This window comes from Penaeus monodon, chromosome 7, assembly GCF_015228065.2.
Source record: "Penaeus monodon isolate SGIC_2016 chromosome 7, NSTDA_Pmon_1, whole genome shotgun sequence".
NCBI classification, from domain to species: domain Eukaryota; kingdom Metazoa; phylum Arthropoda; class Malacostraca; order Decapoda; family Penaeidae; genus Penaeus; species Penaeus monodon.
This window is the reverse complement of record NC_051392.1, coordinates 53181598-53196472: the sequence shown is the minus strand read 5'-3', so window position 1 is coordinate 53196472 and position 14875 is coordinate 53181598.

Here is a 14875-nt window from a genome sequence, read left to right as displayed (position 1 = left end):
TTTTTTTTTTTTTTTTTTTTTTTTTTTTTTTTTTTTTTTGTCGCTATTGTGCTGATATTGTTGTTGTTATTATCTGTATATTCGGTTGTATTTGGAGTGTTATGATTATTGCTAGTATTTTCATTATTCATCTTGTAATTTTATTGTTATTAGCATATTATGATTACTACCATATATATTATAATATATATATATTATATATATATATATATATATGTGTTGTGTGTGTGTGTGTGTGTGTGGGGTGGTGTGTTTTGTGTGTGTGTATTTCTGTATACATATTTATAAACATATATATATATATAATATATATATATATATATATATTAAATATACAAATTATTATTATTATATATATTATAAAATTATTATATATATATATATATATTATATATATTATATGAATAAGTAGATATTTTTGCAGATTTACTAGTCCTTAGTTGGCAAATATGAAATTTTGCGGCTTTCATCCTGAGACCCCATATCTCTCTCTCTCTCTCTCTCTCTCTCTCTCTCTCTCTCTCTCTCCCCCTCTCTCTCTCTCCCCTCTCTCTCTTTTCTCTCTCTCTCTCTCTCTCTCTCTCTCTCTCTCTCTCTCTCTCTGTCTATCTTGTAGCCGCCGCTGGTATATCACATACTTCATATTATGGTGTATCATATATTCTGTATATCACTTATTCTGTAACACTGCATTCGGAGGGGGCTGTGTTGTAAAAATTCATCTTCTGTGTCACACCTCCTCGGGGAGGCCTAGTCGGCTGTGACCGCCGGGCCCAACACAGGGTCCGTATCAGCCATAAGAGCTGACCTGTCAGAACTTGTTTGTGTGGGGGGTTTCCGTCCCCTAGGAAGTGAGGGTGGCTCTTCATGTGATCGATGCTGGGAGATAGTGGGGTCGTGACCCAACTAATGTATAACATATGAAGTAGAATGTTACTTGACGTCGTAGCATATGTATGTTTAAAGGGTGAGGGCAGTTCGAGGAGAACCTCCGTGCCGTCAAGACGCCCATAGCTTACTGGAATCAGCTGATATTCTGACTGTCCCGCAATGCGTATGTATCCAGTATTGTGGGAAAGTTCTTTATCTTATAACCTAATATATATTGTTATTAGTGTTTTTTATGTATTGTATGCACGCTTTCCCTATAATCGATGTATTAATTAACAGGTTTGACCGCTAAATGAATAAACCTTAAGCGAGGGGCTACGCATTTGGGATCAGTACCCCACACCCCTTGACAAAACATAGGCGTTCTTCGGCGGCCACAGTCAAACGCAAAGGGTGCTAATTACCAGACGACCTAACACGGAGTCCCGGGGGTGAAATACATCCCTGTCAGCGACGGAGGCAAAAGGGCAGCGCGTGGCGGCTGCTAGCACGGACGAGGACATCCTGAAAAACCACCAGTCAAAAAACTCTACGGGAACTCACGCACGGTTTACGAAAATGTAAAATTACTACAACACTTGGGTCTGTCCAAAGAAAACCTTCAAGAACAGCACTCACAAACGCTGCAAACAACCTAAGTGGGTCGGTGACCCTACATTATTAAGGGAACAAAACGAGTCGGACTTTTGATATCTACAAGCGGGATAATACCCGTGACAACCTTTATTGAATTTTTTAAAGGTAAAAAAAACCTAGGGGAATTTAAAATCTCTTTTCAAAATGAACACTTTGACAGTTCCTAAAAAGCTTTAACAATAACACCTAAATTCGGGGGGTTTTGGAAAAAAATTAATCGAATTTTCAGGAAAAACCAACTAACACCCCGCAGTTCCATAGTCCTCTTCCCAAACAGATATGCTCCTTAGAAAAGGGGCTGGAGCGCCCAAAAGAGCCCCTTTCCCCAAAAATATTCCGGATCACCTTAGTAAATCAAAAATTGCCGCAATTTCCCATTGGATTGGTGTTCTGATCGACCCCTCAGTTTTGCGAGATCACTGAGTGGGAACTGAACAATGCACGATCAAAGAAAATGCCCGCCCCATTTGGGGAGGGAATTCCCTATATGTCCTCCCCCCTTATAGCTCAGGTCCCGGGTAATCCCTTTTGCACCTATACGGTTGTTTGTCACAAGGTTTCCCGGGCCCCCTGGACACGCTCTAATCACCCCTATACCGAAATAAAACACTGAAAATCCCGCCATTTCCCTTAACCTCAGGGTTATGCAAATTTTAAAAAGGATAATTTTGACAACTCGGGTACAGGTTAAAAGGAAAATTTACTCACAGACTGTACGGATTTCTATGGGGGACTAGCAAAAAACATTGTTTGGGGCGAGTACTTTTCACACTCAACCGGGAAGCACACTGTTTTTCTTGACCTTAAGTCAGTTTTTTGACATTGCAAACGAGAATTTTTCCTAAACAATTTTAAGTTTTGGGCATCCGGGGGTAAGAAGAACTGATAAATGTATCTCTCGTAGATCTGAAAGTGCCTTTCGGGGGATGAGAAGTTCCCCCAGTCTTTTAAAATTTGGGGACGCCACGGGGGAGGGTTCTAGCCCTTGCTGTTCATGTCCCATGCACAAGCTGGGGGCAGAATCCCCACGGGGGAGGTGAATCCATTATTGCATGCTGAGACTATGGTCAGAATCAAAAAAAGTGAGGAGCAAAAAAATTCTCGACAAATCACAGCAAAGGCACATGAGTTGGATTAGTCATTTCCGCTGAGAAAAAAAAATGGCTCAAACCCTGTACATACCCCCACCCACTTTCGCATAGGTGACCAGGAGTTGACATAGCCACAATATAAATATCTCGGGGTAAATGTAATGTCAGACCGGGCCCTCCTCTAAAGAAGAACTCTGGAGAGTTAAAAACCTTTGAAAGTTTCTTGTCGGAAGAGAACGGGCTCAATGTTAACTGCTAGACTGTTTTACTTGGCTTTTTAAGGTTTTTGTAATACCTGCACTCACTTGTTGCGTGTAAGGAATCAAAATATTATTTGGGGGTAGTGAAAAAATAAAGCTATGGGATTATCCTCGGCCCCCGAGAACAGAAAGGGATAGAAAACTGAGACAAAATTTAAAACTTACCATCCTTTCGATAGAAAAAATTTTTATTTCCACCATTTTTGGGTCAAACTCGGGGGGAACCCTCGTATCTCTCAGATTTCCAAAAAAAAACTCAACATAAAACACGCAAGTAGAAGGCAAATCAACACACGCGCGCCCCGTACACAAAATCTCCATGAACATTATAAAAACTCAATTTTCCAATTAGTAAATACCAAAGGTCGCTCATTCCCCCATAAAAATTTTCAACTTTGATCGTGCCCCTTTCATTTTACCAAAAAAAAAACGGGGGTGCAAAAATTGTTTTTTAAAAAAAATTGCGCTAGAACGGTAAGGAAACACACAAAATTATGGTGTGATCTTTAAGTGTTACGCCGACGGATCCGTCAGTCTGGACAAAGCGGTTGTGCTTGCGCTGTATAAAAAAATGGCTTATAAAAACACCCAAGTTAATATGAAATGAAAAAACCTAAAAAACGGCTGGCGGTATCCCTCCAACGGAATTCTTAATGTCTAGGGGCTCTGAGTAGTTTTCTGTGACTCTAAAAGTGCTCTTCGGACGCTAATTCTTTCAAAGCGGGGGCGATGAAGAAATTGTGAGTTGCATTAAGCGTAACGTAACCTAGAAAACAAGCAAATTTCAACATTCGTTTTAGGATACCATCTCATGTTGCATACGCAAGCACGCCCACGTAACAAATTGGCGAAAAAGCCTGCGAAAGGGATTTTGTGAACTAGATCTTGGGGATGCCTTTGCTGGGGTTGCACATATATTGAAAATTTCTCATGGGGAAGAACTAGTAATCTATCAACACTCAAAGGCCTAAAAGCTGTACCATAACACTACGATCAGTATAGAGATGACAACCTTCCTATGGGTGGCACCGAAGTAAAACCAGACGTTGACGTGGTTATTGCCAGAATACTTTTTAGGTTACAGAATTATTTGCAACTGCACGGTCAAGAAGTGCGATAAATTAATGTAACTGTGTAACGAAAAAAACAAACGAACGCTTGGCACTATATCTGGGAAATGTCATGTGATACGCCTTTCAGACCACCTAACAGAGGTAAAAAAAACTATTAAATATTTTTTTTCATCTGATACATTGGAAGAAACTCGTACTATTCCCAAAATTTACTATGGAAAACCCCCGAAGCAAAAACATGTTTTTAAAACCAGGGGCAAACTTGAAAGAATAATTTTGTTATGTTATTTATTTTTATTTTCCCTTATACAACTACATAGTTCGACACTGTAAAAATTCATATTTGTAAACTGTAATCATATTGCCCACCCCTGACAATGCCAGGGTGGTAAAAAACTTATTTAAACTTAACTTAACTTTGTAAACACGTATGCCGTCCCCACTCTTGGGGTGTTCTTGGGGTGCGTAAAAGCTTCATCTAAAAGGGGAAATTGGTATGTTAGGTGTTTGTATGTCCCCGGTGGTGTGTAAAAACCAGGTTTGTGTTTATTAATTGTGTTTTTTAAATTTAAAAAAGCCCACAGTGTTGTTTTCTTTAAGGAGTTAAAAACCCGTGTTTGTTTATTAAGGAGTTAAAAGCCCATGTTGTGTTATTAAGGATTAAAAAGCCCCAGTGTTGTGTTCTTTAAGGAGTTAAAAACCCCACATTGTTGGTTCTTAGGATTTAAAAAAGCCCACAGTGTTGTGTTCTTTAAAGGAGTTAAAAAGCCCACGTGTTGTGTTTTTTTTAAGGATTAAAAACCCCGTTTTGTGTTTTTTGAGTTAAAAACCCAGTGTTGTGTTTTTAAAGGAAAAAAACCCCATTTTTGTTTATTAAGGATTTAAAAGGGCCCACAGTTTTTGTGTTATTAAGGATTAAAAACCCCCGTTTTGGGTTTATTAAGGATAAAAAACCAACATGTTGTGTTATTAAGGATTTTGAAAAAAACAGTGTGGTTTCTTGAGTAAAACCAAGGGTTTTGTGCTTGGAATTTAAAACCAACGTGTTGGTTTATTGGAGGAAAAAAAACCGTGCTGCTTCTTGCGAGTCAAATACCCCCGGTGCGCTTCTTGCAGAGTCAATCCCACGGTGCTGCATTTTTGAGGTAAAAAACCCACGGTGCGCATTCTTGCAGAATCAAATACCCACGGTGCTCTTCTTGCAGAGTCAAACCCCCACGTGCTGCTTTTGCGGGTAAAATCCCCCGGGTGCTGCATTTTTGCGAAAAAATACCCACGGTGCTGCATTCTTGCAGATAAAATACCCACGGTGCGCTTGTGCAGGTCAAATACCCACGGTGCGACCCCTGAGTAAAAAAACCCACGGTGCTGATCCGCCAATTTTAAAAACCCACAGTGCGCACCCTTTTGCAGAAAAAAAACCCCACGGGCTGCTCCCTGCAGAGTAAAAAAACCCACGTGGCTGCAACCCTGCAGAGTAAAAAAACCCAGGGTGCTGCATCCCTGCAGAGTAAAAAAACCCACGTGCGCACCCCTGCAGAGTCAAAAACCCAGGGTGGGACCCCTGAAAAGTAAAAAACCCAGGGTGCGGGGCATCCCTGCAAGTCAATACCCACATTGCTGAAACCCCTCAGAGTAAAAAAACCCACGGTGCTGCATCCCTGCAGAGTCAAAAAAACCCACGGTGCGCTTTCCCTGCAGAGCCAAATACCCCGGTGTGCATTCCTGCAGAGTCAAATACCCACGGTGCTGCATCCCTGCAGAGCCCCAAAAATCCAGGGTGCGCATCCCGCGAGTCAAATACCCCCAGTGCTGCAACCCTGCAGAGTAAAAAAACCCCGGTGCTGCATCCTGCAGATCAAAAACCCACAGGCTGCCCCCCCTGAGATTCAAATACCCACGGTCGTCCCTGCAGAGTCAAATACCCACGGTGCTGCATTCTTGCAGAGCAAATCCCCACGTGCTGCATTCCTGCAGAGTAAAAAACCCATGTGCTCTTCTTGCAGATTTAAAAAAACACATGGTGACTCATTGACAAAAAACGGAAACCCACACTGGTTTGATCAATGTCAGGAGATGCTCTCCCGCAGGAAAAATAGTCTTGGCGAAAAAAGATGGAGGTGGGAAAAAGACCTGCTAGAGACGATTGGTGTGGGGCGACAAGGAATTTTAAAAGTTGAAAATCGCGAACCTCATGGTGGAAGAACGTGAAGAACACCTTTTGCACCTCTTGGTCCCGGGAAAGTCAAAGGGGAAGGAAATCCCCCGGTTTGCTCCATCATCAAATTTTGGAGAAAGGGGCTCCTCTTAGTCCAGTGAGTGACATAGGGGGAAGGAAAGTTCCCGAGCCTACCCCTCGACAGCTCTGGCCAGCGTGACCCCCACTCGAAAAACCAGGCAGACCCCGTCATCCCATGGAGTGATGTTTAGAAGAATTAAAGGGGGGCTCCGGGGGAAACCCCTTTCAAGGAAGGAAAAACCTAAAGGGGCCAATACAAAAAATAACGGAAAACAAGGCAACAAAATGCACTACATCGAAACCCCAAGGATGAGGGAAATGCTCAGACACGAATCAGAATCATCGAGCATGACGAAAAAAAGTGGGGTCTAAACGCTTCAAAAAACAGCACTCTGAAAATTCAAATGATGTGGTGCCCCGATAGCACACCGGCCCAAAGAAAAATCCCCAAATCCCCAAAACGCTCCCCCTCAAAACCATCCACAAGGTGCTGACAAAAAACATTTTGGAGGTAATCAAATGTTGCAAGTAAAACTTCCCAAGCTAAAAGGTATAGTCCTGGGATATTCCTCCGGGGTCGGTTGACAAAAGCTTCGACCTTTTGCCCCCCCAAAGGAAAAAGAACCGCTTTTTGACCTTTGCGATACAAAGGTGAGAAATACATTACCCCCCTGTATGGGCTGCCCAAAAAAAGGGGGGCTTAAAAGACAGCACAGGTGGAAGCTTAAGGAGCGAGGTGCCCCCCCCCCCCAATTGTTTTAATTTATAGTAAAAACTGCTGATGACAGTCTTTCTGGGCTCCGGGAGTTCCTGCTCTTTCATTTTATAGGGAGTAAAATGCTTTGGGCCCAAAGGGGAAAGAGACAACGGTGATTACTACAGACACAGGAAACTTACCATGACACCAAACAGGTTGATCTCATGGTCAAGGACTTAAAACGGAAGAATCCCCTATGCGCTCCGTCAGGTGATCGTCCTCGATTCCCTTTCCCCGAAGGGCTGATCAAAACTAGAGTGAGCCAATGAACACCCCTCGCTGGCCACACCTCGAGACCTGGTTTCTACTCAGCAAATCCACCAGACTGGATGTCGATTACTGACGGGCCCGGCCCCCTCGCCTTATGCTCTGGGGGTCAGAAGGGGGAGAGGGGGTGAACCCTTTTCTGCAAGGACAAAATTAGGATGGGCGGTTAACGGGCACTGGAGCAACAAATTTTTGGGCCCACAAAGTGAAGGCCGACCGCAGCACGACACCATGTGCCCTTTGGGAGGAGAAAACAGAGAAAAGGGAAATCAGCGGAGGGTTTCAAGTCCTACATTTTTTGGACAAAGAGGGGCCCCTGGTTTTTATGGACTCATGAATTCCCCAAATTTACTTTAAGGGAAAATTTAGCCCCGCCCTTTCCCAAAAATTGGTAATGGGAAAAAAACAATTGCGGGTAAAACACGTCTCAAAAGGGGTGAAAAACCTGAAGGCTAAAAAAGTGCAGAAATGGAGAAGTTTCTTCAAAAAGGACTGCTGAGCAGGCAAAGGGATAGGGCCCCCAGGGAAACAGGTACCTACCACACCACCCGGTATTCAACCCAACAACTTAAAAACACATATGTCCGACTGTGCTGCTTCCTTTAAAGGGGACCACCCTAAATAAGCAGGTCATGCAAAGGCCCGACTTGATGAATGCCTGCTGGGCATACTGCTCCGGTTTTAAAAAAGAAGAATTGCAGTAGCTGCTGATATCAAAGGGTTGTTTTTACCAGGTAAAAGGGACCCCCAAAGGGGCCTGATTTCTAAAAGGTTCTTGTGGGGGCCAAAAAAGGGGGGTTTTCGCGAGGCCCCAAAATATTCGCTGACTGTGCACTTATTTGGAGTGTTTTTTGGGGCCCCGCATGTGCCTATTGGTCTTCTAAGGGGGCCTTCAAAACCCAAAATTTGCAGATTAAAAAAGAAATTTTATTTTAAAGGCCCCCTTGTATCTGCAGAATGAAGCAAAGCCTTCACCAGGCAAAAACGTTTTAAGGACGAACAGCCCCCCTCTTTCTCGATCCCGGGGGATGTCACGAACCAAACTTTAAAACCCCAACCATGCCCTGAGGATGAATGTAGATGGGATCCGGGGGCAGAAAATGACAATGCTTCACTTGACAACACATAGGGCGGCCTGGGCCTCACAAATCCTACAATAGGTTTGGAGATGATGGAAAGCTGAATACCCGAAAATTAGGTAGACAGAAACATTGAACCCCAGAAATCTTCAGGGAAAGGAGACCTTGTCCTCATTTTTCGAACGACTACTCCCCGGAATCAGTGGAGGCTAGGGGGGGTGAAAGAGCTTAGCCCGGGGAAGATGGATCGGGAAAAAACCAAGTCCGGACTAGTTCTGGAATCCCCATCAGACCCCTAGTGAAGTTATCCCCTTTGAAATTCTTATCTAAACCCGGGGGTTTTTTGTTGCTCCCATGGGGCAAAAGGGGGGAGTGTACCGCCCTGGTATATCACATACTATATTATGTGTATATATATTGTATATACTTTTCTTAAAACTGCAAACGGAAGGGTGTTTGAAAATTTCTTTTGGTCACAACCTCCTCGAGGAGGCCCCAGTCGCTTGACCCCCGGGTCAACACATGGTCCTATCAGCCAAAGAGCTGACCGCAAATGTTTGTGTAGGGGGCCCCCTGGAATGTGGTGGCTCTTCATGTGATCGATGCTGGGAGAAATGGGTCGGACCCAACTAATGTATAACATATGAATAGTGTTTCTTGACTCGTAGCATATGTATGTTTAAAGGGGGGAGGGCAGTTTGAGGGAATCCGTGCCGTCAAGACGCCCATAGCATACTGGGAAACAGCTGATATCTGACTTCCCCATGGTATTATCCAGTATTGTAGAAGTTCTTTATCTTAAACCTAATAAAAAATTTTTTATTGTGGTTTTTTTGTATTTTATGCACGCATTCCCATAATCGAGTATTTAAATTTCAGGTTTTTACCGCAAAATGAATAAACTTAAGCGAGTGCTACGCAGTGGTACATCCCCACACCCATTGACAAAACATAGGGGTTCTTTGGCGGCCACATATATATATATTATATACAAATTATATATATATATATATATATTATATATATATAATATATATATATATATATATATATTATATGAATAAGTAGATACTTTGCAGATTACTAGTCCTTAGTTGGCAAAATATGAAATGTGCGGCTTTCATCCTGAGACCCCATCTCTCTCTCTCTCTCTCTCTGTCTGTCTATCTATCTGTCTATCTGGCCTCTTTCCTCTCTCTCATTATGTCGACAGTGAGAGAGGCACGGCATCACTTTTCACTGGTCATGAAGGACCGGCTGGTAAACAATACATAGCAAGACCGGATCGTACACTTCACACCTCTATCCGCATCAGCTGCCTTTCCTCCTTGAGCAAGCGCAGGTGCTCTGTCCTGCTTTCTCTTCTGACACTTCAACATATAAGTGAGCATACGCCATTAAAGGGAGCCGTCGCATAAAAAGAATATATATATATATATATATAATATATATATATATATATATATATATATATATATATATATTTATTTATATATATATATATATATATATATATATATATATATATATATATATTATATATATATATATATATATATATATATATATATATATTAGAATATATATACATATATTGGAAATGTATATATATTATATTGGAATATATATCAGACGAATCAATCCACTGCAGGACGTAGGCCTCTCCCAATCCTGTCTTGCGTTTTTTGTTTCCAATCTTGGCAGCCAAATTTTTGCCATCGTGCCATTGGGCTGGCTCTTGGCCTCTTTATGTATCTATAGCCCAGTCTGTTGCTTTCTTTGTCCATCTTTCGTCCTGTCTCCGACATATATGACCTGCCCATTGCCATTTTTCTTTTTGATGCTCCCAAGTATATCTTCCACTTTTGTCTGTTCTCTTGACCCACGTCGCCCTCATCCGATCTCTTAGCCTAATTCCCAGCATCAACCTCTCCATTCCTCTCTGGGCACTTTCCTCTCCAGTAATTTGGTTGTAGTCCATATTTTTGATCCATAAGGTATAACTGGGAGGACGCATTGGTTAAAGACTTTTCTTTTTAAACATAATGGCAAGGAGCTTCTTAGTATGCTACTGTGTTTGCCAAAGGCGTTCCAGCCTAGGCTGATGGGTCGCTTAATTTCCTCTTCGCTAAATGTGTTTGTCTGTACGAGTTGCCCTAGGAATATATTCTTGTCCACTGCCTCTAGCGCTTCGCCTTGTACATGTATCTATTCGAAATGAAGTCTACTGTTGAACATGATTTTTTTTTTTCTTTTTTTTAGGTCCGACTTTCAGACTTTCTCTATTCAGATCGTTTATTAGTTGCTGCATTTCATTTGCAGATTAACTAAACAGAACAATATCATCTACAAATCTTATGTTGTTTAGATATTCGTCTCCTATTTTGATGCCATTTCCGTTCCATTCTAGCTTCTTGAATATTTCCTCAGACAAACTGTAAACAGTTTTGGTGAGATGGTACCGACCTGTCTAACACCTTTTTTAATTGGTATTTTATCGGTTTCTGTGTGGAGCTTGATGGTTGCTGTCCCATCTTCGTATATATCTTCCAATATTTTGCAATATACCTCCTCTACTCCCTGTCTTCGAATAGCTTCTAGTACTGCTGGTATTTGTAGAGTCAAATGCCTTTTCGTAATCGATGAATGCCATACACAGAGGTTTCCTATATTCGTTTCTCCTCTCTCTCTCTCTCTCTCTCTCTTCTCTTTCCTCTCTCTCTACTCTCTCTCTGCTTCTTCTCTCTCTCTTATTTGGGTGAGCGTGTGGATGTGGTCTGTTGTTGAGAATCCACTACAGAAGCCTGCCTGTTCTCTAGGCAGGCTTCTGCAGTGGAGATGCGAGTAGTGATGACTTTTGTGAACAGAATGTAAGTAAATGAAAGGAGGCATATGTTTCGGTAGTTTTTTAGATCCTTTCTATCGCCATTTTTATGTATCAAAATAATTGTAGCATTTTCCGATGAGAAGGCATTTATTTGTTGACAAGATTGGCTAGTTTCACTGTTGCAATTCTCTTACATCTGTTATAAGGTCTGTATTAATTCCGTCTTCACCTGGTGGAAAGGTATATGTTGATATCAAGACAAAGACGGGAGGTTTGACTATAATATACACAAATACACACAAACACACACACACACACACACATACACACAGATACACACACCACGTGTAAAAATACGAGAGTGTGTGTATATGATTATATATATATATATATATATATATATATATATATATATATATATATATATATATATATATATATATATATAACAACACAAATACACTATGTTTATATACACATATACTATATAATTAATATTTATTATAATAATATGATATATATATATATATATATATAATATTATTATAATATATATATATATATATGATATATTATATTATGTATATTATGTAGTAGGTATAGTAAGAAAAGAGATAGCACAATACATCTAGCTGGGAAGTGGAGACATATGAAACTTTTAGTAGGGAAGCGAAGATAGATATGTAAGTAAATGTAAACAAGTGTTATTTACACGTAAGCAGACTTCCATTCGTGATTTTTTTATTTTTTCTCTCACTTTTCATATGTAATTCCTCTTAAATTACATTCTACAATCTCAACTGATTCCACTTTCGCAGAAAACACAAGAGAACACGAACAAACAAACACACGAACCCATGAGTGACACCACACTTCCTTCACTCCCCTCCCCTCCCGTGTCGTTCCCTCCCCTTTCCCCCAGCGTCCCACCCCTATTTTGTCTAACTTTTTTGACATTAATGGACTGGTCAAGGATATTTGTTACTGTTCTCGCAGTAACCCCTTCAGACATCGCATGTTTTTGTATCTTGCGTCTTTCGTTGTTGACAACGTCCCTATCGTACAGGATGACCTCGTCCTTTATTTCGTCCGTTGCAAAATCTCACGGGACAAGGTTGCCGTACATAGTGTTTGTAGACGATCTCAGTCCTCCAAGTAAAGCAAGTTGTCTTTCTCTTTGTCATTCGTTGCGTTTTCGCTACCATATGCGCAAAGTAACATTTCAGGAATCTTACGTACTCGCTGCCAAGCCATCCACGCCTGCGTCACGGCCCGCGGATCAGGTTGCCGCCCTGTCTGACCATGCATTTGTTTCTGCTAAATCTGAGGACAAACTTCCCTCAGTAACTCCTCGTGTATCTGCGACAAGCAATGTCTCCCTTTATGGTTGTTTCTGTTAAGCCTGAGAACGGTTTTCCCGCAGTACTCGCTCGCAAACCCGAGGCCCTTGACGCCTCCACTCCACTAGTTGTTTCAAAGCCTGAGGATGAACTTCCCTCCCATATTTTTAGATGGACCACAGCGTTCACATCTATTCAGCACAGTCCTTGAGACCACATTTACATGCCTCTCTTCGCGGACTGTAGCATGCCATCTACAGTGGCATGGCACTGATGATTTCAGATGGAGTGCACTTCCATGCGTTGGGCCCCTCCGTCCCACGAGGAAAAACGATGGTCAAAGGTTACGTGTGTTATCATCGTCAACGAGATCCCTGTTCGTTTCGAGCGTGCCACGGGGCTACCTGATTGCAAGGTCACGCATTTCCCAGTAGCTGAGCTCGACCTTTATTTGTACTACCTCTGGTACACGCCGACACCTGATTGTTTGGCGTACATTGCCGTTAGTTTACCCCCTGCAGAGACTGAGGATTGTACTCCTGTGCTGGTTATATTCTGGTTTCCCACAATTAATGATGGAGCCTTGACTATCCCACTAGATCATTACACGAAATCAACACAACACACAAATCAGTTGCAACAACGCTCACACTGATCATCCTTCCACGAGCATTCACTTTGCGCTCATTTGACCACTTCCTTGCTCACACACCACATTTTACCATGCTCGATCCTTCGAACTCTGCCTTACTGTTACAAACTTCTCTTTCCTTTCGTATGTCACCCATATCTAGAATACACTTCATATTTAACTATTTTACTCCTCATGTCACACAACTTATTTTTTTGTGTGGTTTTGCAACTTTTATATTTGGTTATTGTCTTCTGTTGTATCGGAACTATTTTATGTTCATTTTGCATATGTTGAATTTAAATATATCGAAGTGAAAATAGAAAATACCGACTAAGACTCACTGATTTGCTTCCACTCCACGGAAATCGTTTAGTAACAGAGAAATCAGAATTAGATATTAATGGTAACCCAACTGACCAACAAGGTAGACTGAGGACAGGCTGAATTGAAATAAATACTATTATCTATTATAAAAAGATATACGCTAAGTATATATGTCAGGTAGTGAGAATGTAGTTGAATTTAACAATTGAAAGTGAGGCATTGCATACTAGCAATCAGTTTGTATCATACATCACTGAGGTAATGATTTAAAGATACAAAAATCGTTTGATTCCTAAATTCGATTATTTTCTAATACAAAAAAATGTGTAACTTGAATTTCATTGGAGATGCATTGGAATATGTTTTTGAAGAAATATGCATTCGTGGTAGATATATTCTAGTCCCTGATACCACTTAATATATATATATATATATATATATATATATATATATATATTATATATATATATATAGTATAGTATATAAATACATAGTATATCTATATTTGATTTATAAATTGATCAAATAGTGTAGATTAATTCAAATATTAAAATAGCAAACATACTCCCACATGCTTATACATACTGATCCCAAAAATAATTATGAAAATATTTTGAAAATAGGCCTCAGCAAACATGCTATACATAATAAACCAACATAACACTGAAAAATCCGTTTAGTAGTGCGGTGCCGGTTTTCTCGCCAAGATTCTCGGAATATATTCAACCACGATGAGGACTGTTAGTGTAATTCTCTAAGCAGGAAGAGGCTCTCAAATTTACCGATGTTCAGAGAAGGATTACACAGACTGAGTTCTTGAATATTGCTCCACAGGAAGTATTCTTGAACTTTGAAACTCCTGATAAGAAGAAAAAATCATACGTATAAAAATGAGATTTGTTGTTTCGTGATTGATCGTTTCCAAAACCAAAACAAAGTACCAGTAAACTGAAGTAAGTGCCACTGCTTGTTACTAAAGTAGCCTTTTCTTGGTTTCAAATGGTTAATCCGCATCTGAAATAAACAACTAACAAATGCAGATGCCTTTACAATATTACATAATTATTATTTGACCTACTATTTGATGCCATTATTCTTAGTATTGCCACTGCTACTACCACTATGAGTGTGATTATTACTCTTGCAAATTGGCAGTTACCTCCTTGAGTTCTTCTACCCCGTTATTCCATGTAAACATGTGACCTGGTAGCAGCAGTAAGGTAAACTGTATGAACTGAATGGTCAATCGTGTTAAATGACGTAGACAAATCGTGGGTATGTATACCGTATGTCATAGTAGGGGATAGCAGTGTGTAAATAGATGAGTAGGCCGTTGCTAGAAATTGCGTCTTAAAAGTGGAAGGATTGTAAATCCAGGTAAAATTATGGAATCATAAATGAAGATTATCGCCAATTACTCAGTTTAAGCGGTCGTGGTCGCGCATGGCTAGGAGAGC